General features: G+C 44.0%; 12 non-coding genes and 3 pseudogenes across 12 annotated transcripts; all 15 read left to right on the plus strand.

The window, feature by feature from the left end:
* The first annotated feature begins 212 nt into the window (after positions 1-212).
* Positions 213-331, plus strand: LOC125736019 (5S ribosomal RNA). Its single transcript, XR_007395302.1, has one exon. It is a non-coding gene; the product is annotated as a 5S ribosomal RNA (ribosomal RNA).
* Positions 332-1,411: 1,080 nt separating this feature from the next.
* LOC125736705 (5S ribosomal RNA) lies at positions 1,412-1,530 on the plus strand. The gene has a single exon (XR_007395979.1). It is a non-coding gene; the product is annotated as a 5S ribosomal RNA (ribosomal RNA).
* Positions 1,531-2,601: 1,071 nt separating this feature from the next.
* On the plus strand, positions 2,602-2,720 carry LOC125731833 (5S ribosomal RNA; annotated as a pseudogene).
* A 1,074-nt stretch (positions 2,721-3,794) lies between these two features.
* On the plus strand, positions 3,795-3,913 carry LOC125735168 (5S ribosomal RNA). Its single transcript, XR_007394468.1, has one exon. It is a non-coding gene; the product is annotated as a 5S ribosomal RNA (ribosomal RNA).
* Positions 3,914-4,989: 1,076 nt separating this feature from the next.
* LOC125735122 (5S ribosomal RNA) lies at positions 4,990-5,108 on the plus strand. The gene has a single exon (XR_007394421.1). It is a non-coding gene; the product is annotated as a 5S ribosomal RNA (ribosomal RNA).
* Positions 5,109-6,191: 1,083 nt separating this feature from the next.
* On the plus strand, positions 6,192-6,310 carry LOC125732641 (5S ribosomal RNA). Its single transcript, XR_007392015.1, has one exon. It is a non-coding gene; the product is annotated as a 5S ribosomal RNA (ribosomal RNA).
* A 1,077-nt stretch (positions 6,311-7,387) lies between these two features.
* LOC125735375 (5S ribosomal RNA) lies at positions 7,388-7,506 on the plus strand. Its single transcript, XR_007394671.1, has one exon. It is a non-coding gene; the product is annotated as a 5S ribosomal RNA (ribosomal RNA).
* A 1,078-nt stretch (positions 7,507-8,584) lies between these two features.
* On the plus strand, positions 8,585-8,703 carry LOC125733977 (5S ribosomal RNA). Its single transcript, XR_007393307.1, has one exon. It is a non-coding gene; the product is annotated as a 5S ribosomal RNA (ribosomal RNA).
* A 1,076-nt stretch (positions 8,704-9,779) lies between these two features.
* LOC125733992 (5S ribosomal RNA) lies at positions 9,780-9,898 on the plus strand. Its single transcript, XR_007393322.1, has one exon. It is a non-coding gene; the product is annotated as a 5S ribosomal RNA (ribosomal RNA).
* Positions 9,899-10,982: 1,084 nt separating this feature from the next.
* On the plus strand, positions 10,983-11,101 carry LOC125733814 (5S ribosomal RNA). Its single transcript, XR_007393150.1, has one exon. It is a non-coding gene; the product is annotated as a 5S ribosomal RNA (ribosomal RNA).
* A 1,087-nt stretch (positions 11,102-12,188) lies between these two features.
* LOC125731329 (5S ribosomal RNA) lies at positions 12,189-12,307 on the plus strand (annotated as a pseudogene).
* Positions 12,308-13,387: 1,080 nt separating this feature from the next.
* Positions 13,388-13,506, plus strand: LOC125731268 (5S ribosomal RNA). Its single transcript, XR_007391555.1, has one exon. It is a non-coding gene; the product is annotated as a 5S ribosomal RNA (ribosomal RNA).
* A 1,079-nt stretch (positions 13,507-14,585) lies between these two features.
* On the plus strand, positions 14,586-14,704 carry LOC125733818 (5S ribosomal RNA). Its single transcript, XR_007393153.1, has one exon. It is a non-coding gene; the product is annotated as a 5S ribosomal RNA (ribosomal RNA).
* A 7,950-nt stretch (positions 14,705-22,654) lies between these two features.
* LOC125731351 (5S ribosomal RNA) lies at positions 22,655-22,773 on the plus strand (annotated as a pseudogene).
* Positions 22,774-23,852: 1,079 nt separating this feature from the next.
* Positions 23,853-23,971, plus strand: LOC125736742 (5S ribosomal RNA). The gene has a single exon (XR_007396013.1). It is a non-coding gene; the product is annotated as a 5S ribosomal RNA (ribosomal RNA).
* The last annotated feature ends 29 nt before the right edge of the window (positions 23,972-24,000 follow it).

The raw sequence follows: 24,000 nt of genomic DNA on the forward strand, positions 1-24,000 counted from the left end.
GTGCGGATGCGGAAAGAATGGAATAATTGTGGTAGGCTGCCGGCTGAGTAGTTTGGTGAATGTTTGGTGTGGGTCCGGCGCTGCCGATTGGATGGTGGGGCTGCAGTGTGAGTCAGATAAAAAAAAAAAAAACCAGGAGTAGGATCCAATGGGACTAACTGGCATGTATAGACGCGTGTAATGCAAAAGGGCTGTTTTTGGTAGTATCTCTCGCTTACGGCCATACCACCCTGAACACGCCTGATCTCGTTTGATCTCGGAAGCTAAGCAGGGTAGTGTCTGGTTAGTACTTGGATGGGAGACCACCTGGGAATACCAGGTGCTGTAAGCTTTTCTCACTTTTACTTTATACAGGGGGCGCTCCACTTCACGATTAATTTAAATCTATCACTCCCCTTCCATTTTACTATTTTATATATATATATATTTTTTTTCTCTCATTCATAAAGGCAGCTTTTAGAAACCGTTTTACTCTAAATACTTCCTGGTAATTCTAGGTGCTGTAAGCTGTTCGTGCCTTTATTCCACCAGGGCGCGATCTTCTCACAAACTTGAAGACTGTCACTCCCCATTCACGTTTTACAACTTATTGTTAATGATAAAGAGACAGCTTTTTACACAGAGTTTTAAACAAAGTACTGATATTATTCCTCTTCAACTGACCGCTTTGTTTTCTATGCAAAAACCACTTCGCCACAGAAGACTCGATATTATTGGCATAGCAAGTTCTGCTCTTCTCCTTTCAAAACTTGCTAAAAGCTGTATTTAAAAGAACAGATTGGCCGGGGTAATTCACACCCTTCAATGCCAGCTTAATGTTTAGGTTAGTGGGAATCACAGAGGAATTAGGGATGGAAACTTCTTTGCTGGTGGTAGAAGCGGTCTGGTGAATTTTTAGAGAGAAGAGGCCGTCGATGTTTGAATGTAGAAAATTGTTCTGGCTGCAGCCTGCAGTATGGACTTGTTGGTGTGTGTAGCTCCCAGTGTTCTGACAGCGCGACGTTTTGGGGAAGCATGTGATTCAGCAGCTACCAGTGGGCTTCGTGCGGCGGAGATTTTGTGGCTGTTAGCGGAGTTGATAACAGAGGGTCGTTAAGAGAAGCCTGCATGCAGTAGGCAAAGGAGTAATGTTTGCCGGCGGGGGACGTGCGGCGATTAACCTGTGCGGTAGTGAAAAGGAGTTAAAAAGAAGGAAGTGTGCGGATGCGGAAAGAATGGAATAATTGTGGTAGGCTGCCGGCTGAGTAGTTTGGTGAATGTTTGGTGTGGGTCCGGCGCTGCCGATTGGATGGTGGGGCTGCAGTGTGAGTCAGATAAAAAAAAAAAAAAAAACAGGAGTAGGATCCAATGGGACTAACTGGCATGTATAGACGCGTGTAATGCAAAAGGGATGTTTTTGGTGCCATCTCTCGCTTACGGCCATACCACCCTGAACACGCCCGATCTCGTCTGATCTCGGAAGCTAAGCAGGGTAGGGTCTGGTTAGTACTTGGATGGGAGACCACCTGGGAATACCAGGTGCTGTAAGCTTTTCTCACTTTTACTTTATACAGGGGGCGCTCCACTTCACGATTAATTTAAATCTATCACTCCCCTTACTATTTTATATATTTCTTTTTTCTCTCATTCATGAAGGCGGCTTTTACACACGTTTTACTCTAAATACTGCCTGGTAATTCTAGGTGCTGTAAGCTGTTCGTGCCTTTATTCCACCAGGGCACGATCTTCTCACAAACTTGAAGACTGTCACTCACCATTCACGTTTTACAACTTATTGTTAATAATAAAGAGACAGCTTTTTACACACAGTTTTAAACAAAGTACTGATATAATTCCTCTTCAACTCACCGCTTTGTTTTCTATGCAAAAACCACTTCGCCACAGAAGACTCGATATTGTTGGCATAGCAAGGTCTGCTCTTCTCCTCCTTTCAAAACTTGCTAAAAGCTGTATTTAAAAGAGCAGGTTGGGCGGGGTAATTCACACCCTTCAATGCCAGATTAATGTTTAGGTTAGTGGGAATCACAGAGGAATTAGGGATGGAAACTTCTTTGCTGATGGTAGAAGCGGTCTGGTGAATTTTTAGAGAGAAGAGGCCGTCGATGTTTCAATGTAGAAAATTGTTGTTCTGGCTGCAGCCTGCAGTATGGACTTGTTGGCGTGTGTAGCTCCTAGTGTTCTGACAGCGTGACGTTTTGGGGAAGCATGTAATTCAACAGCTACCAGTGGGCTTCGTGCGGCAGAGATTTTGTGGCTGTTAGCGGAGTTGATAACAGAGGGTCGTTAAGAGAAGCCTGCATGAGGTAGGCAAAGGAGTAATGTTTGCCGTCGGGGGACGTGCGGCGATTAACCTGTGCGGTAGTGAAAAGGACTTAAAGAGAAGGAAGTGTGCGGATGCGGAAAGAATGGAATAATTGTGGTAGGCTGCCGGCTGAGTAGTTTGGTGAATGTTTGGTGTGGGTGCGGCGCTGCCGATTGGATGGTGGTGCTGCAGTGTGAGTCAGATAAAAAAAAAAAAAATACAGGAGTAGGATCCAATTGGACTAACTGGCATGTATAGAGGCGTGTAATGCAAAAGGGCTGTTTTTCTTAGCAGCTCTCGCTAACGGCCATACCACCCTGAACACGCCCGATCTCGTCTGATCTCGGAAGCTAAGCGAGGTAGTGTCTGGTTAGTACTTGGATGGGAGACTGCCTGGGAATACCACGTGCTGTAAGCTTTTCTCACTTTTACTTTATGCAGGGGGCGCTCCACTTCACGATTAATTTAAATCTAGCATTCCCCTTCCATTTTACTATTTTATATATATATTTTTTTTCTCTCTTTCATAAAGGCAGCTTTTAGAAACCGTTTCACTCTAAATACTTCCCGGTAATTATAGCTGCTGTAAGCTGTTCGTGCATTTATTCCACCAGGGCGCGATCTTCTCACAAACTTGAAGACTGTCACTCCACATTCACATTTTACAACTTATTGTTAATAATAAAGAGACAGATTTTTACACACAGTTTTAAACAAAGGACTGATATAAATCCTCTTAAACTCACCGCTTTGTTTTCTATGCAAAAACCACTTCGCCACAGAATATTCGATATTATTGGCATATTATCTGCTCTTCTCCTCCTTTCAAAACTTGCTAAAAGCTGTATTTAAAAGAGCAGGTTGGCCGGGGTAATTCTCACCCTTCAATGCCAGCTTAATGTTTAGGTTAGTGGGAATCACAGAAGAATTAGGGATGGAAACTTCTTTGCTGGTGGTAGAAGCGGTCTGGTGAATTTTTAGAGAGAAGAGGCCGTCGATGTTTGAATGTAGAAAATTGTTCTGGCTGCAGCCTGCAGTATGGACTTGTTGGTGTGTGTAGCTCCCAGTGTTCTGACAGCGCGACGTTTTGGGGAAGCATGTGATTCAACAGCTACCAGTGGGCTTCGTGCGGCAGAGATTTTGTGGCTGTTAGCGGAGTTGATAACAGAAGGTCATTAAGAGAAGCCTGCATGCAGTAGGCAAAGGAGTAATGTTTGCTGGCGGGGGACGTGCGGCGATTAACCTGTGAGGTAGTGAAAAGGAGTTAAAGAGAAGGAAGTGTGTGGATGCGGAAAGAATGGAATAATTGTGGTAGGCTGCCGGCTGAGTAGTTTGGTGAATGTTTGGTGTGGGTCCGGCGCTGCCGATTGGATGGTGGGGCTGCATTGTGAGTCAGATAAAAAAAAAAAAGAACATTAGTAGGATCCAATGGGACCAACTGGCATGTATAGAGGCGTGTAATGCAAAAGGGCTGTTTTTGGTAGCGTCTCTAGCTTACGGCCATACCACCCTGAACGCGCCCGATCTCGTCTGATCTCGGAAGCTAAGCAGGGTAGGGTCTGGTTAGTATTTGGATGAGAGACCTCCTGGGAATACCAGGTGCTGTAAGCTTTTCTCACTTTTACTTTATACAGGGGGCGCTCCACTTCACGAATAATTTAAATCTAGCACTCCCCTTCCATTTTACTATTTTATATATATTTTTTTTTTCTCTCTTTCATAAAGCCAGCTTTTAGAAACCGTTTTACTCTAAATACTTCCTGGTAATTCTAGGTGCTGTAAGCTGTTCGTGCCTTTATTCCACCAGGGCGCGATCTTCTCACAAACTTGAAGACTGTCACTCCCCATTCACGTTTTACAACTTATTGTTAATGATAAAGAGACAGCTTTTTACACACAGTTTTAAACAAAGTACTGATATTATTCCTCTTCAACTGACCGCTTTGTTTTCTATGCAAAAACCACTTCGCCAAAGAAGACTCGATATTATTGGCATAGCAAGCTCTGCTCTTCTCCTTTCAAAACTTGCTAAAAGCTGTATTTAAAAGAACAGATTGGCCGGGGTAATTCACACCCTTCAATGCCAGCTTAATGTTTAGGTTAGTGGGAATCACAGAGGAATTAGGGATGGAAACTTCTTTGCTGGTGGTAGAAGCGGTCTGGTGAATTTTTAGAGAGAAGAGGCCGTCGATGTTTGAATGTAGAAAATTGTTCTGGCTGCAGCCTGCAGTATGGACTTGGTGGTGTGTGTAGCTCCCAGTGTTCTGACAGCGCGACGTTTTGGGGAAGCATGTGATTCAGCAGCTACCAGTGGGCTTCGTGCGGCGGAGATTTTGTGGCTGTTAGCGGAGTTGATAACAGAGGGTCGTTAAGAGAAGCCTGCATGCAGTAGGCAAAGGAGTAATGTTTGCCGGCGGGGGACGTGCGGCGATTAACCTGTGCGGTAGTGAAAAGGAGTTAAAAAGAAGGAAGCGTGCGGATGCGGAAAGAATGGAATAATTGTGGTAGGCTGCCGGCTGAGTACTTTGGTGAATGTTTGGTGTGGGTCCGGCGCTGCCGATTGGATGGTGGGGCTGCAGTGTGAGTCAGATAAAAAAAAAAAAAAGAACATTAGTAGGATCCAATGGGACCAACTGGCATGTATAGAGGCGTGTAATGCAAAAGGGATGTTTTTGGTGGCATCTCTCGCTTACGGCCATACCACCCTGAACACGCCTGATCTCGTCTGATCTCGGAAGCTAAGCAGGTTAGGGTCTGGTTAGTACTTGGATGGGAGACCACCTGGGAATACCAGGTGCTGTAAGCTTTTCTCACTTTTACTTTATACAGGGGGCGCTCCACTTCACGATTAATTTAAATCTATCACTCCCCTTCCATTTTACTATTTTATATATATATATTTTTTTTTTTTCTCTCTTTCATAAAGGCAGCTTTTAGAAACCGTTTTACTCTAAATACTTCCTGGTAATTCTAGGTGCTGTAAGCTGTTTGTGCCTTTATTCCACCAGGGCGCGATCTTCTCACAAACTTGAAGACTGTCACTCCCCATTCACGTTTTACAACTTATTGTTAATGATAAAGAGACAGCTTTTTACACACAGTTTTAAACAAAATACTGATATTATTCCTCTTCAACTGACCGCTTTGTTTTCTATGCAAAAACCACTTCGCCACAGAAGACTCAATATTCTTGGCATAGCAAGTTCTGCTCTTCTCCTTTCAAAACTTGCTAAAAGCTGTATTTAAAAGAACAGATTGGCCGGGGTAATTCACACCCTTCAATGCCAGATTAATGTTTAGGTTAGTGGGAATCACAGAGGAATTAGGGATGGAAACTTCTTTGCTGGTGGTAGAAGCGGTCTGCTGAATTTTTAGAGAGAAGAGGCCGTCGATGTTTGAATGTAGAAAATTGTTCTGGCTGCAGCCTGCAGTATGGACTTGTTGGTGTGTGTAGCTCCCAGTGTTCTGACAGCGCGACGTTTTGGGGAAGCATGTGATTCAGCAGCTACCAGTGGGCTTCGTGCGGCGGAGATTTTGTGGCTGTTAGCGGAGTTGATAACAGAGGGTCGTTAAGAGAAGCCTGCATGCAGTAGGCAAAGGAGTAATGTTTGCCGGCGGGGGACGTGCGGCGATTAACCTGTGCGGTAGTGAAAAGGAATTAAAAATAAGGAAGTGTGCGGATGCGGAAAGAATGGAATAATTGTGGTAGGCTGCCGGCTGAGTAGTTTGGTGAATGTTTGGTGTGGGTCCGGCGCTGCCGATTGGATGGTGGTGCTGCAGTGTGAGTCAGATAAAAAAAAAAAAAAAAAACAGGAGTAGGATCCAATGGGACAAACTGGCATGTATAGACGCGTGTAATGCAAAAGGGCTGTTTTTGGTCGCGTCTCTCGCTTATGGCCATACCACCCTGAACACGCCCGATCTCATCCGATCTCGGAAGCCAAGCAGGGTAGGGTCTGGTTAGTACTTGGATGGGAGACCTCCTGGGAATACCAGGTGCTGTAAGCTTTTCTCACTTTTACTTTATACAGGGGACGCTCCACTTCACGATTAATTTAAATCTATCACTCCCCTTCCATTTTACTATTTTATATATATATTTTTTTTTCTCTCATTCATAAAGGCAGCTTTTACATACCGTTTTAATCTAAATACTTCCTGGTAATTCTAGGTGCTGTAAGCTGTTCGTGCCTTTATTCCACCAGGGCGCGATCTTCTCACAAACTTGAAGACTGTCACTCCCCATTCACGTTTTACAACTTATTGTTAATGATAAAGAGACAGCTTTTTACACACAGTTTTAAACAAAGTACTGATATTATTCCTCTTCAACTGACCGCTTTGTTTTCTATGCAAAAACCACTTCGCCACAGAATACTCGATATTATTGGCATAGCAAGTTCTGCTCTTCTCCTTTCAAAACTTGCTAAAAGCTGTATTTAAAAGAACAGATTGGCCGGGGTAATTCACACCCTTCAATGCCAGCTTAATGTTTAGGTTAGTGGGAATCACAGAGGAATTAGGGATGGAAACTTCTTTGCTGGTGGTAGAAGCGGTCTGGTGAATTTTTAGAGAGAAGAGGCCGTCGATGTTTGAATGTAGAAAATTGTTCTGGCTGCAGCCTGCAGTATGGACTTGTTGGTGTGTGTAGCTCCCAGTGTTCTGACAGCGCGACGTTTTGGGGAAGCATGTGATTCAGCAGCTACCAGTGGGCTTCGTGCGGCGGAGATTTTGTGGCTGTTAGCGGAGTTGATAACAGAGGGTCGTTAAGAGAAGCCTGCATGCAGTAGGCAAAGGAGTAATGTTTGCCGGCGGGGGACGTGCGGCGATTAACCTGTGCGGTAGTGAAAAGGAGTTAAAAAGAAGGAAGCGTGCGGATGCGGAAAGAATGGAATAATTGTGGTAGGCTGCCGGCTGAGTACTTTGGTGAATGTTTGGTGTGGGTCCGGCGCTGCCGATTGGATGGTGGGGCTGCAGTGTGAGTCAGATAAAAAAAAAAAAAAGAACATTAGTAGGATCCAATGGGACCAACTGGCATGTATAGAGGCGTGTAATGCAAAAGGGATGTTTTTGGTGGCATCTCTCGCTTACGGCCATACCACCCTGAACACGCCCGATCTCGTCTGATCTCGGAAGCTAAGCAGGTTAGGGTCTGGTTAGTACTTGGATGGGAGATCACCTGGGAATACCAGGTGCTGTAAGCTTTTCTCACTTTTACTTTATACAGGGGGCGCTCCACTTCACGATTAATTTAAATCTATCACTCCCCTTCCATTTTACTATTTTATATATATATATTTTTTTCTCTCATTCATAAAGGCAGCTTTTACACACCGTTTTACTCTAAATACTTCCTGGTAATTCTAGGTGCTGTAAGCTGTTCGTGCCTTTATTCCACCAGGGCGCGATCTTCTCACAAACTTGAAGACGGTCACTCCCCATTCACGTTTTACAACTTATTGTTAATGATAAAGAGACAGCTTTTTACACACAGTTTTAAACAAAGTACTGATATTATTCCTCTTCAACTGACCGCTTTGTTTTCTATGCAAAAACCACTTCGCCACAGAAGACTCGATATTATTGGCATAGCAAGTTCTGCTCTTCTCCTTTCAAAACTTGCTAAAAGCTGTATTTAAAAGAACAGATTGGCCGGGGTAATTCACACCCTTCAATGCCAGCTTAATGTTTAGGTTAGTGGGAATCACAGAGGAATTAGGGATGGAAACTTCTTTGCTGGTGGTAGAAGCGGTCTGGTGAATTTTTAGAGAGAAGAGGCCGTCGATGTTTGAATGTAGAAAATTGTTCTGGCTGCAGCCTGCAGTATGGACTTGTTGGTGTGTGTAGCTCCCAGTGTTCTGACAGCGCGACATTTTGGGGAAGCATGTGATTCAGCAGCTACCAGTGGGCTTCGTGCGGCGGAGATTTTGTGGCTGTTAGCGGAGTTGATAACAGAGGGTCGTTAAGAGAAGCCTGCATGCAGTAGGCAAAGGAGTAATGTTTGCCGGCGGGGGACGTGCGGCGATTAACCTGTGCGGTAGTGAAAAGGAGTTAAAAAGAAGGAAGTGTGCGGTATGCGGAAAGAATGGAATAATTGTGGTAGGCTGCCGGCTGAGTAGTTTGGTGAATGTTTGGTGTGGGTCCGGCGCTGCCGATTGGATGGTGGGGCTGCAGTGTGAGTCAGATAAAAAAAAAAAAAAGAACATTAGTAGGATCCAATGGGACCAACTGGCATGTATAGAGGCGTGTAAGGCAAAAGGGATGTTTTTGGTGGCATCTCTCGCTTACGGCCATACCACCCTGAACACGCCCGATCTCATCCGATCTCGGAAGCCAAGCAGGGTAGGGTCTGGTTAGTGCTTGGATGGGAGACCTCCTGGGAATACCAGGTGCTGTAAGCTTTTCTCACTTTTACTTTATACAGGGGGCGCTCCACTTCACGATTAATTTAAATCTATCACTCCCCTTCCATTTTACTATTTTATATATATATTTTTTTTCTCTCATTCATAAAGGCAGCTTTTACACACCGTTTTACTCTAAATACTTCCTGGTAATTCTGGGTGCTGTAAGCTGTTCGTGCCTTTATTCCACCAGGGCGCGATCTTCTCACAAACTTGAAGACGGTCACTCCCCATTCACGTTTTACAACTTATTGTTAATGATAAAGAGACAGCTTTTTACACACAGTTTTAAACAAAGTACTGATATTATTCCTCTTCAACTGACCGCTTTGTTTTCTATGCAAAAACCACTTCGCCACAGAATACTCGATATTATTGGCATAGCAAGTTCTGCTCTTCTCCTTTCAAAACTTGCTAAAAGCTGTATTTAAAAGAACAGATTGGCCGGGGTAATTCACACCCTTCAATGCCAGCTTAATGTTTAGGTTAGTGGGAATCACAGAGGAATTAGGGATGGAAACTTCTTTGCTGGTGGTAGAAGCGGTCTGGTGAATTTTTAGAGAGAAGAGGCCGTCGATGTTTGAATGTAGAAAATTGTTCTGGCTGCAGCCTGCAGTATGGACTTGTTGGTGTGTGTAGCTCCCAGTGTTCTGACAGTGCGACGTTTTGGGGAAGCATGTGATTCAGCAGCTACCAGTGGGCTTCGTGCGGCGGAGATTTTGTGGCTGTTAGCAGAGTTGATAACAGAGGGTCGTTAAGAGAAGCCTGCATGCAGTAGGCAAAGGAGTAATGTTTGCCGGCGGGGGACGTGCGGCGATTAACCTGTGCGGTAGTGAAAAGGAGTTAAAAAGAAGGAAGCGTGCGGATGCGGAAAGAATGGAATAATTGTGGTAGGCTGCCGGCTGAGTACTTTGGTGAATGTTTGGTGTGGGTCCGGCGCTGCCGATTGGATGGTGGGGCTGCAGTGTGAGTCAGATAAAAAAAAAAAAAAGAACATTAGTAGGATCCAATGGGACCAACTGGCATGTATAGAGGCGTGTAATGCAAAAGGGATGTTTTTGGTGGCATCTCTCGCTTACGGCCATACCACCCTGAACACGCCCGATCTCGTCTGATCTCGGAAGCTAAGCAGGTTAGGGTCTGGTTAGTACTTGGATGGGAGACCACCTGGGAATACCAGGTGCTGTAAGCTTTTCTCACTTTTACTTTATACAGGGGGCGCTCCACTTCACGATTAATTTAAATCTATCACTCCCCTTCCATTTTACTATTTTATATATATATATATATTTTTTTTTTCTCTCATTCATAAAGGCAGCTTTTACACACCGTTTTACTCTAAATACTTCCTGGTAATTCTAGGTGCTGTAAGCTGTTCGTGCCTTTATTCCACCAGGGCGCGATCTTCTCACAAACTTGAAGACGGTCACTCCCCATTCACGTTTTACAACTTATTGTTAATGATAAAGAGACAGCTTTTTACACACAGTTTTAAACAAAGTACTGATATTATTCCTCTTCAACTGACCGCTTTGTTTTCTATGCAAAAACCACTTCGCCACAGAAGACTCGATATTATTGGCATAGCAAGTTCTGCTCTTCTCCTTTCAAAACTTGCTAAAAGCTGTATTTAAAAGAACAGATTGGCCGGGGTAATTCACACCCTTCAATGCCAGCTTAATGTTTAGGTTAGTGGGAATCACAGAGGAATTAGGGATGGAAACTTCTTTGCTGGTGGTAGAAGCGGTCTGGTGAATTTTTAGAGAGAAGAGGCCGTCGATGTTTGAATGTAGAAAATTGTTCTGGCTGCAGCCTGCAGTATGGACTTGTTGGTGTGTGTAGCTCCCAGTGTTCTGACAGCGCGACGTTTTGGGGAAGCATGTGATTCAGCAGCTACCAGTGGGCTTCGTGCGGCGGAGATTTTGTGGCTGTTAGCGGAGTTGATAACAGAGGGTCGTTAAGAGAAGCCTGCATGCAGTAGGCAAAGGAGTAATGTTTGCCGGCGGGGGACGTGCGGCGATTAACCTGTGCGGTAGTGAAAAGGAGTTAAAAAGAAGGAAGTGTGCGGATGCGGAAAGAATGGAATAATTGTGGTAGGCTGCCGGCTGAGTAGTTTGGTGAATGTTTGGTGTGGGTCCGGCGCTGCCGATTGGATGGTGGGGCTGCAGTGTGAGTCAGATAAAAAAAAAAAAAAGAACATTAGTAGGATCCAATGGGACCAACTGGCATGTATAGAGGCGTGTAATGCAAAAGGGATGTTTTTGGTGCCGTCTCTCGCTTACGGCCATACCACCCTGAACACGCCCGATCTCGTCTGATCTCGGAAGCTAAGCAGGGTAGGGTCTGGTTAGTACTTGGATGGGAGACCACCTGGGAATACCAGGTGCAGTAAGCTTTTCTCACTTTTACTTTATACAGGGGGCGCTCCACTTCACGATTAATTTAAATCTATCACTCCCCTTCCATTTTACTATTTTATATATATATATATTTCTTTTTTCTCTCATTCAAAAAGGCAGCTTTTACACACCGTTTTACTCTAAATACTGCCTGGTAATTCTAGGTGCTGTAAGCTGTTCGTGCCTTTATTCCACCAGGGCGCAATCTTCTCACAAACTTGAAGACTGTCACTCCCCATTCACGTTTTACAACTTATTGTTAATAATAAAGAGACAGCTTTTTACACACAGTTTTAAACAAAGTACTAATATAATTCCTCTTCAACTCACCGCTTTGTTTTCTATGCAAAAACGACTTCGCCACAGAAGACTCGTTATTATTGGCATAGCAAGGTCTTCGCTTCTCCTCCTTTCAAAACTTGCTAAAAGCTGTATTTAAAAGAGCAGGTTGGCCGGGGTAATTCACACCCTTCAATGCCAGCTTAATGTTTAGGTTAGTGGGAATCACAGAGGAATTAGGGATGGAAACTTCTTTGCTGGTGGTAGAAGCGGTCTGGTGAATTTTTAGAGAGAAGAGGCCGTCAATGTTTGAATGTAGAAAATTGTTCTGGCTGCAGCCTGCAGTATGGACTTGTTGGTGTGTGTAGCTCCCAGTGTTCTGACAGCGCGACGTTTTGGGTAAGCATGTGATTCAGCAGCTACCAGTGGGCTTCGCGCGGCGGAGATTTTGTGGCTGTTAGCGGAGTTGATAACAGAAGGTCATTAAGAGAAGCCTGCATGCGGTAGGCAAAGGAGTAATGTTTGCCGGCGGGGGACGTGCGGCGATTAACCTGTGCGGTAGTGAAAAGGAGTTAAAGAGAAGGAAGTGTGCGGATGCGGAAAGAATGGAATAATTGTGGTAGGCTGCCGGCTGAGTAGTTTGGTGAATGTTTGGTGTGGTTCCGGCACTGCCGATTGGATGGTGGGGCTGCAGTGTGAGTCAGATAAAAAAAAAAAAAAAAAAACAGGAGCAGGATCCAATGGGACTAACTGGCATGTATAGAGGCGTGTAATGCAAAAGGGCTGTTTTTGGTAGTTTTTCTCGCTCACGGCCATACCACCCTGAACACGCCCGATCTCGTCCGATCTCAGAAGCCAAGCAGGATAGGGTCTAGTTAGTACTTGGATGGGAGACCTCCTGGGAATACCAGGTGCTGTAAGCTTTTCTCACTTTTACTTTATACAGGGGTCACTCCACTTCACGATTAATTTAAATCTATCACTCCCCTTCCGTTTTACTATTTTATATATACATATTTTTTCTTTCATTCATAAAGGCAGCTTTTACACACCGTTTTACTCTAAATACTGCCTGATAATTCTAGATGCTGTAAGCTGTTCGTGCCTTTATTCCACCAGGGCGCAACCTTCTCACAAACTTGAAGACTGTCACTCCCCATTCACGTTTTACAACTTATTGTTAATAATAAAGAGACAGCTTTTTACACACAGTTTTAAACAAAGTACTGATATAATTCCTCTTCAACTCACCGGTTTGTTTTCTATGCAAAAACCACTTGACCACAGAAGACTCGATATTATTGGCATAGCAAGTTCTGCTCTTCTCCTCCTTTCAAAACTCTCTAAAAGCTGTATTTAAAAGAGCAGGTTGGCCGGGGTAATTCACACCCTTCAATGCCAGCTTAATGTTTAGGTTAGTGGGAATCACAGAGGAATTAGGGATGGAAACTTCTTTGCTGGTGGTAGAAGCGGTCTGGTGAATTTTTAGAGAGAAGAGGCCGTCAATGTTTGAATGTAGAAAATTGTTCTGGCTGCAGCCTGCAGTATGGACTTGTTGGTGTGTGTAGCTCGCAGTGTTCTGACAGCGCGATGTTTTGGGGAAGCATGTGATTCAGCAGCTACCAGTGGGCTTCGCGCGGCGGAGATTTTGTGGCTGTTAGCGGAGTTGATAACAGAAGGTCATTAAGAGAAGCCTGCATGCGGTAGGCAAAGGAGTAATGTTTGCCGGCGGGGGACGTGCGGCGATTAACCTGTGCGGTAGTGAAAAGGAGTTAAAGAGAAGGAAGTGTGCGGATGCGGAAAGAATGGAATAATTGTGGTAGGCTGCCGGCTGAGTAGTTTGGTGAATGTTTGGTGTGGTTCCGGCACTGCCGATTGGATGGTGGGGCTGCAGTGTGAGTCAGATAAAAAAAAAAAAAAAAAACAGGAGTAGGATCCAATGGGACTAACTGGCATGTATAGAGGCGTGTAATGCAAAAGGGCTGTTTTTGGTAGTTTTTCTCGCTCACGGCCATACCTTCCTGAACACGCCCGATCTCGTCCGATCTCAGAAGCCAAGCAGGATAGGGTCTAGTTAGTACTTGGATGGGAGACCTCCAGGGAATACCAGGTGCTGTAAGCTTTTCTCACTTTTACTTTATACAGGGGGCACTCCACTTCACGATTAATTTAAATCTATCACTCCCCTTCCGTTTTACTATATTATATATACATATTTTTTCTTTCATTCATAAAGGCAGCTTTTACACACCGTTTTACTCTAAACACTGCCAGGTAATTCGAGATGCTGTAAGCTGTTCGTGCCTTTATTCCACCAGGGCGCGATCTTCTCACAAACTTGAAGACTGTCACTCCCCATTCACGTTTTACAACTTATTGTTAATAATAAAGAGACAGCTTTTTACACACAGTTTTAAACAAAGTACTGATATAATTCCTCTTCAACTCACCGGTTTGTTTTCTATGCAAAAACCACTTGACCACAGAAGACTCGATATTATTGGCATAGCAAGGTCTGCTCTTCTCCTCCTTTCAAAACTCTCTAAAAGCTGTATTTAAAAGAGCAGGTTGGCTGGGGTAATTCACACCCTTCAATGCCAGCTTAATGTTTAGGTTAGTGGGAATCACAGAGGAATTAGGGATGGAAACTTCTTTGCTGGTGGTAGAAGCGGTCTGGTGAATTTTTAGAGAGAAGAGGCCGTCAATGTTTGAATGTAGAAAATTGTTCTGGCTGCAGCCTGCAGTATGGACTTGTTGGTGTGTGTAGCTCCCAGTTTTCTGACAGCGCGACGTTTTGGGGAAGCATGTGATTCAGCAGCTACCAGTGGGCTTCGTGCGGCGGAGATTTTGTGGCTGTTAGCGGAGTTGATAACAGAAGGTCATTAAGGGAAGCGTGCATGCGGTAGGCAAAGGAGTAATGTTTGCCGGCGGGGGACGTGCGGCGATTAACCTGTGCGGTAGTGAAAAGGAGTTAAAGAGAAGGAAGTGTGCGGATGCGGAAAGAATGGAATAATTGTGGTAGGCTGCCGGCTGAGTAGTTTGGTGAATGTTTGGTGTGGTTCCGGCACTGCCGATTGGATGGTGGGGCTGCAGTGTGAGTCAGATAAAAAAAAAAAAAAAAACAGGAGTAGGATCCAATGGGACTAACTGGAATGTATAGACGCGTGTAATGCAAAAGGGCTATTTTTGGTAGCGTCTCTCGCTTACGGCCATACCACCCTGAACGCGCCCGATCTCATCTGATCTCGGAAGCTAAACAGGCTAGGGTCTGGTTAGTACTTGGATGGGAGACCACCTGGGAATACCAGGTGCTGTAAGCTTTTCTCACTTTTACTTTATACAGGGGGCGCTCCACTTCACGATTAATTTAAATCTATCACTCCCCTTCCATTTTACTATTTTATATATTTCTTTTTTCTCTCATTCATAAAGGCAGCTTTTACACACCGTTTTACTCTAAATACTGCCTGGTAATTATAGCTGCTGTAAGCTGTTCGTGCCTTTATTCCACCAGGGCGCGATCTTCTCACAAACTTGAAGACTGTCACTCCCCATTCACGTTTTACAACTTATTGTTAATGATAAAGAGACAGCTTTTTACACACAGTTTTAAACAAAGTACTGATATAATTCCTCTTCAACTCACCGCTTTGTTTTCTATGCAAAAACCACTTCGCCACAGAATATTCGATATTATTGGCATATTATCTGCTCTTCTCCTCCTTTCAAAACTTGCTAAAAGCTGTATTTAAAAGAGCAGGTTGGCCGGGGTAATTCACACACTTCAATGCCAGCATAATGTTTAGGTTTGTTAGGTTGAAGAAACTGTTATTAATCATTTTGTTATCACTCCTGTATGATCAGCAATGAATGTAAATATGTATATACATTATTTTGTTTTCCCCTAGCCTCATACTTTAGATTATATTAATAATAGCATTCCCACCTTAGCAAAACCAGAACTTTCTCTCACCTCCCTATTCTGCATGACTCTTGCGCCTCCCACTGACTATAAATAAAGGAGTCAAGGGGAACCACCCTTTGTAACACATTCTGCTGTAGTTTGCATTGCAGAGAGTGTGGGTACCCTTGCAAGTAAAAACTATAAAGTGTGTGTCTCGTAAATGTGGAGTTGGGGTGGAAACGCCGGGCGCTTTCCCCAACATAGAATTTGGTCCTTCGAGCCGGATCCGAGGAACCCCGAAGACGTCTCCAGTACGCCGAGAGAAGCGACACCGAAGTCTGTCGACAGCCACTCGAAGTCGGGTGCAAGAAAGACCTGTGATGTGAATTCGTCATCAGGCCGGTGGTTAGAACTGCGCTCGACGTCTGGTGATGTCTGAAGGACCTCGGTGATGGAACAGAGAGCACACTACATAGGTGAGAAACACGGCACCTAAGTGAATAGGTGGCCAAGTGAGACATACGGCACCTAAATAAGTAGGTGGCCAAGACATGCATGTGGTTGAGGTTAGCCGAAATTAACCGGGAGAGAAAGTAGGCGTTGTTGGAAATATATACAGTGTTCTATGTGGATGTGTTTTTATAGGTTTTAGACTAACCTACACGATCCACCCTAAAAGCAACAACATACTGGTGACTGAAGGATAAAGGACGGGTTTCATCCCTGAAAACTAACACCGCTGCTCTAATAGGGAGCAGTAGAAGGCCGTGTTGGTGTCCTCCTGAGGTCTCATGCCAGGGACTTGCTTTTAGGATTTTTTATGTTTTGTAGTGTATTCAATAAAAGGTAACAATGGGAAAAATCAGAGTAAACAAATCAAACTAGAGGGAGATGAGAAGTTTATGGAAGGATATAAACCAGGATCAGGACAAATAAGTAGTCAGAGATGGAGGAAAAAACATGGGTTTGAAGGAAAACTCCATACTCCAGACATATTAAAGTTACAGGGAAACTTAAAACTGGAGATGTTACAGACTACCAATAAGAAAAAAGGCCAAGATAGAAAAAAGGAATACGTTTTCTCTGATGCATGGTTAGAACAGAGTAAACTAAGAGATAATAAGAGACAACAGAAAAAGGGAAATAAGGAGAAAAAACTGCAGGTGGCTTTAATCACACTAGACGAAGAAACGGCAGCAAGACCTTCTGCCCCTCCAGCTCCTCCACCGCCCCCACAAATTCCGGTGCCTGCACCGGCGCTGGTTCCAGCCACAGATAGACAAGAAGCAAGGGGGGGGGTGGAACCATCTCGCATGTTAACTCGAGGGTCTGATCCCTCTCTATATCCTGTAAAAGATTTGGCCACAGCTAAAGTACAACGGCATCCAAAAAATAACACGGAACAAGAGGAGGTAGAATGGCAGTGTCCCCTCGTAGAAGTGGCAAACCCAAATCGAGGGCCAAATAATGCAGGACCCGAAACTATGTTAGTATATAGACCCTGGACCGCTGAGGATAGAACAGCGGCTTTAAAAGGAATACCCCCGGTTGAAGAAGGGGTACCCGAGTTTTGGACTGCCATCCTAGAATTACAAAGTAGTTTTCATTTGAACGGCAGGGAAATGTACCGATGCCTAAGACAGTTGTTTACCCATAAATGGGGACGTGTGGCAGGCGACTTCACTGGACATGGTGCCAATAATCAGCCCTTAGCACATAACTCGCAGGAACTCATACAAGCATTACAACACCTGCGAGAGAGGATAGACACAGTCTTCGTGAGACGTGCAGATTATGGGCGAATAGCGCAGTGCAAACAAAAAGATGGAGAGGAACCTGAGGATTTTATGGATAGGATGCGAGTGGTGTTCAGGGGAAATTCAGGAATTCCTCACGACGAGGAAGACGGAGGAGTGTATCAGCAACAATTAAAACGAGCTTTTTTTTTCGCAGGCCTAAAGTCTGAATTGCGAAAATATCTCGACAAACATTGGGTACATCAGAATACTGGCTCAGTCCAACAAGCCTTAGAATATGCCCAACACGCACAGAAAGCGCAGAAACAGCAAAAGACAGATACAATATTCAGCGCCTCTGACGTGGTAGCGCTAGTGCAAACGAACCCTCGGGGACGCGGGGGATTCAGAGGTAGAGGAAGAGGAAGATTTAGAGGCCGAGGAAGATTTAGAAATAAACAAACAGGAGGGTTTTCTCAGGAAACAGAGTGTTGGACATGCGGGAAACCTGGACACTTAAGCAGGGACTGCAGGTCAGGGAAGCGACCATTTAATCCAAACTCCACCGAAAATGACCAATGACCCTCCTCGGAGACCCCTGTTGCCGACACTATCCGAGGTGAAACAGAGGTCATTTTAAGGGAAGAAACGGAGGTTACCTTACAAGACCTCCTCAATGAGGAAATAGATTTGCAAGCAGTATGTCAGCTATTAGCAGAAAGGCAGTGGGGAACTTTGCCAAGTCGGAAATTAATCATAAATGGCAAAGTATACGAATGCCTGTGTGATACTGGAGCCTGTAGGACTGTCCAAACCTCCAGTCCTCCTGAAGTCACATACTCCTCATCTGTCATAAATATAAAAACAGCAGGAGGCCAAACAGACAGTCATCAGCTAACAAACCCAGTTGCAGTAAAAGATAAGGAAACTGGGATTGAATGTCAAGCACAAGTGTTAATAAGCCCTTCTTGCCCTGTCAATCTGTTAGGCCATGACCTTATGGTACAGATGGGCATTAGTGTAGTTGCCACAAACTCTGGCATGAAAGCAATCATAAATGAGGAAGCCTATGTTGTGCAAGGAACCGGAGCACCAGACGTGCCCAACCCACACTTATTGCTCAACTCATTAACCCCTGATAAAAGTTACTTCTCAGTAGTTGATCTCAGTAATGCATTTTTCTCAGTACCATTGCACCCTGATTCTCAACATTTATTTGGTTTCACCTATAAGGGAAAAAAATACACATATACTAGACTCCCTCAAGGGTTTTCAGAAAGTCCACATGTATATACCATGGCCCTTAGATACTCTATGAGTACCTGTAAAATACCATCCCATAGTCAAGTGCTACTGTATGTAGATGATATATTAATTGCTTCAGATACAAAACAGCATTGTAAGGAAGCCACACTGTTGGTGTTACAGCATTTATATGATACAGGACATAAAGCATCAAAACAAAAATTACAATATTGCAGGGAGGAAGTTATATATCTTGGACATAAACTCTCCCAACAAGGTCGATCGTTGTTAGAAACTAGAAAACAGGCAATACAAGAGGCACCAAAGCCAAAGACTAAACAGCAAATGATGTCCTTCTTAGGACTTTGTAATTATTGCAGAGAATGGCTACCTGATTATGCCGCACTCGTTCAACCTCTGCAAACCTTAATTTATGGGAAAGACATGGCCTTAAAAGATAAAATTCAGTGGACAAAAGAAGGAGAATTGGCATTCACAAACTTAAAAATGATGCTACAAACAAATGTGATACTTGCCTTACCAGATTATCAACAACCATTTACCTTATGTGTTGATGCTAATCAAGGTTATATGAAAGCGGTATTAACACAGCCGTTCGGGACAAAGGAAAGACCACTAGCATTCTATTCTAAACGATTAGATGCAGTAGCAGCTGGTTTTCCACAATGTTTGCAAGCATGTGCAGCTGCTGCAGAAGCAGTAAAATTATCAGCAGAATTAGTGTTGTGTCACCCACTCACCTTGAAGGTGCCACATTCAGTTTCATTAGTTTTACTGCAGACACCGCTTCCGTTCCTCACACATGCTAGACATCTGACCTTAGTCTCACTCCTGCTTTCACAGTCAAACATTACTATACAGCGATGTGGTCCTCTTAACCCTAGCACCCTTCTTCCGACAACGGAAGATGGAGAACCACATTCGTGCAAAGCAGTTGTGGAAGAGCAAACAAAACCCAGAGCAGATATTTTACAGACCCCAATATCAGATTCAATGGTTGTTTATGTAGATGGATCAGCATCAAAAAATGATATGGAAAAAAATAAGGTCGGGTATGCTGTAGTTACATCTACTGAAGTGTTAGAGGCCAATGCACTCCCACCTGCTTGTTCAGCACAAGCGGCTGAACTCTATGCTGTAATTAGGGCATGCGAGCTATTCAAAAATAAGTCACTTACTATATACACTGATAGTCAATATGTGTTTGGAGCTGTTCATCACCATGCAAGAGTGTGGAAAAATAGAGGTTTTAAAACATCGCAGGGAACGTCTCTAACTCACACAAACTTACTACTTAGATTATTAGATGTTGTACTATTACCGACTCGCCTTGCACTGTGCAAATGTAAAGCACACCAAACCGATGCTTCCACAATAGCTAAAGGAAACAACTTTGCAGATAAAACTGCCAAAGAAGCGGCACTGAAACAGCCCACCTTATCAGTGGCAGACATTCTTTTCATAGATAGTGATGTGCTGTGTGATGCACAGATTCATGCTCCTAAAACAGAAATACAGAGTTGGATCAAGAGAGGAGCAATACAGCAAGGGAAAGTTTACTATATGAATGACAAGCCTATCCTACCAAAAAACTTATACAAAACAGCTGCCTTAGTGAGCCATGGAAATACTCATGTCTCAACAGGAGGGATGGTACATATTATCCAGCAATACTTTTACGCTATAAATTTTTCTGATTATGCAAAGCAATTTTGTAGAACATGCTTAATTTGCTGTAAACATAATGCACAGGGTAACATGAGACCAAAACGTGGCCAGTTCCCTGTAGCTGAGTACCCGTTTCAAGTTGTACATATGGATTTTATTGAATTATCTTGGTCACAAGGGAAGAAGTACTGTCTAGTCATTATAGACACCTTTTCTAAGTGGGTAGAAATATACCCTGTAAAGCACTGTGATGCAATGACTGTTGCAAAATGTTTGGTAGGCCATTATTTCCCTACTTATGGCATACCTCATATTATAAGATCAGACAATGGGACTCATTTTGTAAATCAGACCATGTCCCTTTGTTCACAAGCATTAGGTTTTACGCTTAAGAATCATTGTGCTTATCACCCTCAGAGTGCAGGCTTAGTGGAGAGAACTAACGGCACTATTAAAACAAGGCTCAGAAAAACAATGGAAGAGACAAAAAGGCCGTGGCCAGAATGTTTGTCTCTAGTAAAATTGTGGATGAGAATAACTCCCATTCCTGCAGGATTAACACCTTTTGAGATAGTGTACGGAAGGCCGTTTCCCCTAGCAACCAAAATGAGTGATATAGGGAAAGCGGACAGAGAAAATACATTGGCTAATTGGATGCGAAAGTTGCTATCATCACAACAAAAACATAGCCCCAGTAGTCTGCCAGTAAATTCTGTTTCTAACCAACAGGATAACTTGCAGCCAGGAGATTGGATCCTGGTCAAGGTCCTGTTGCGGAAGGAGTGGAGCACACCCCGGTGGGACGGTCCTTATCAAGTCCTCCTCACAACACCAACAGCTGTGAAAATAGCAGAACGACCTTCCTGGATACACAAAAGTCACTGTAAACCCATCAAGCCCTTATCAGAGGCCTCAGCGACAGAGTAGCAGTGGAAGTCCGCTACAAAGGCACAGTAACCAATAGGGTGCTGCTGTCTCAACCCGGTGAAGAAAACAACTGAGCTGCACTCTATTAGGATGGCTCTGACGGGGTGGGGATGTGGTAAGGTGACTCTAGGGGTCATTCTTGTTGTTGGACTTGTATGGTTGTCCTTGCTCCCACTAGCTCCATTGCAGCACCTACGGCGATGGACCCATGACGACTTCCATCTGCGCCCGTTGCCTGCTGACCACTCACACCCGTTCATGAAGAACTACTGGTATCGATATGTACATGACACTGTAACAGCAAAAAATGTGACTTACAAAAAGTGATGACCATGGACAGTCAACCGCAGTCCTCCTGGCTGGACTGGTTTGTTACAGGAATTTGGTGGTCCATACTGATGAAAATGTGCCTACCTTTTGTTTTGTTTTTTATTTTGTTTTTCTGTTGTTTTATAACTGTTATACCATGTTTGAAAATGTTTATTAATCAAGCTCTTAATGCTGCTTTTCGGACACACAGTACAATGCTTCTCTCCCTTACTCAGAATATGGAGACAGAGCCTGTTTCCAGCGATAGCGATGAAGAAGACATGTAATTCATAATGACGGCTGAGCTGAAAGCACCCGTGCAGGGCTCGGACCTGAAGTAATGGAATTAGATGTTTTTCTATGATAAACAGGAGGAACGACTCCTGATGGTTTTCTGTACTCCACAGTTAGGATGATGATGATGTGATCTAAATGACGGTTGTACTGGAAATGCTTTTGCAACTTGTACAATATTGATGTTTCTGATCATACTGTCATGATAAACAGGAGGGACTGTTAGGTTGAAGAAACTGTTATTAATCATTTTGTTATCACTCCTGTATGATCAGCAATGAATGTAAATATGTATATACATTATTTTGTTTTCCCCTAGCCTCATACTTTAGATTATATTAATAATAGCATTCCCACCTTAGCAAAACCAGAACTTTCTCTCACCTCCCTATTCTGCATGACTCTTGCGCCTCCCACTGACTATAAATAAAGGAGTCAAGGGGAACCACCCTTTGTAACACATTCTGCTGTAGTTTGCATTGCAGAGAGTGTGGGTACCCTTGCAAGTAAAAACTATAAAGTGTGTGTCTCGTAAATGTGGAGTTGGGGTGGAAACGCCGGGCGCTTTCCCCAACAAGGTTAGTGGGAATCACAGAGGAATTAGGGATGGAAACTTCTTTGCTGGTGGTAGAAGCGGTCTGGTGAATTTTTAGAGAGAAGAGGCCGTCGATGTTTGAATGTAGAAAATTGTTCTGGCTGCAGCCTGCAGTATGGACTTGTTGGTGTGTGTAGCTCCCAGTGTTCTGACAGCGCGACGTTTTGGGGAAGCATGTGATTCAGCAGCTACCAGTGGGCTTCGTGCGGCAGAGATTTTGTGGCTGTTAGCTGAGTTGATAGCAGAGGGTCGTTAAGAGAAGCCTGCATGCGGTAGGCAAATGAGTAATGTTTGCCGGCGGGGGACGTGCGGCGATTAACCTGTGAGGTAGTGAAAAGGACTTAAAGAGAAGGAAGTGTGCGGATGCGGAAAGAATGGAATAATTGTGGTAGGTTGCCGGCTGAGTAGTTTGGTGAATGTTTGGTGTGGGTCCGGCGCTGCCGATTGGATGGTGCTGCTGCAGTGTGAGTCAGATAAAAAAAAAAAAAAAACCAGGAGTAGGATCCAATGGGACTAACTGGCATGTATAGACGCGTGTAATGCAAAAGGGCTGTTTTTGGTCACATCTCTCACTTATGGCCATACCACCCTGAACATGCCCGATCTTGTCTGATCTTGGAAGCTAAGCAAGGTAGGGTCTGGTTAGTACTTGGATGGGAGACCACCTGGGAATACCAGGTGCTGTAAGCTTTTCTCACTTTTACTTTATACAGGGGGCGCTCCACTTCACGAATAATTTAAATCTAGCACTCCCCTTCCATTTTACTATTTTATATATATATATTTTTTCTCTCTTTCATAAAGCCAGCTTTTAGAAACCGTTTTACTCTAAATACTTCCTGGTAATTCTAGGTGCTGTAAGCTGTTCGTGCCTTTATTCCACCAGGGCGCGATCTTCTCACAAACTTGAAGACTGTCACTCCCCATTCACGTTTTACAACTTATTGTTAATGATAAAGAGACAGCTTTTTACACACAGTTTTAAACAAAGTACTGATATTATTCCTCTTCAACTGACCGCTTTGTTTTCTATGCAAAAACCACTTCGCCACAGAAGACTCGATATTATTGGCATAGCAAGTTCTGCTCTTCTCCTCCTTTCAAAACTTGCTAAAAGCTGTATTTAAAAGAACAGATTGGCCGGGGTAATTCACACCCTTTAATGCCAGCTTAATGTTTAGGTTAGTGGGAATCACAGAGGAATTAGGGATGGAAACTTCTTTGCTGGTGGTAGAAGCGGTCTGGTGAATTTTTAGAGAGAAGAGGACGTCGATGTTTAAATGTAGAAAATTGTTCTGGCTGCAGCCTGCAGTATGGACTTGTTGGTGTGTGTAGCTCCCAGTGTTCTGACAGCGCAACGTTTTGGGGAAGCATGTGATTCAGCAGCTACCAGTGGGCTTCGTGCGGCGGAGATTTTGTGGCTGTTAGCGGAGTTGATAACAGAGGGTCGTTAAGAGAAGCCTGCATGCAGTAGGCAAAGGAGTAATGTTTGCTGGCGGTGGACGTGCGGCGATTAACCTGTGAGGTAGTGAAAAGGACTTAAAGAGAAGGAAGTGTGCGGATGCGGAAAGAATGGAATAATTGTGGTAGGTTGCCGGCTGAGTAGTTTGGTGAATGTTTGGTGTGGGTCCGGCGCTGCCGATTGGATGGTGCTGCTGCAGTGTGAGTCAGATAAAAAAAAAAAAAAAACCAGGAGTAGGATCCAATGGGACTAACTGGCATGTATAGACGCGTGTAATGCAAAAGGGCTGTTTTTGGTCACATCTCTCACTTATGGCCATACCACCCTGAACACGCCCGATCTCGTCTGATCTTGGAAGCTAAGCAAGGTAGGGTCTGGTTAGTACTTGGATGGGAGACCACCTGGGAATACCAGGTGCTGTAAGCTTTTCTCACTTTTACTTTATACAGGGGGCG

This window comes from Brienomyrus brachyistius, chromosome 2, assembly GCF_023856365.1.
Source record: "Brienomyrus brachyistius isolate T26 chromosome 2, BBRACH_0.4, whole genome shotgun sequence".
NCBI classification, from domain to species: Eukaryota; Metazoa; Chordata; class Actinopteri; order Osteoglossiformes; family Mormyridae; genus Brienomyrus; species Brienomyrus brachyistius.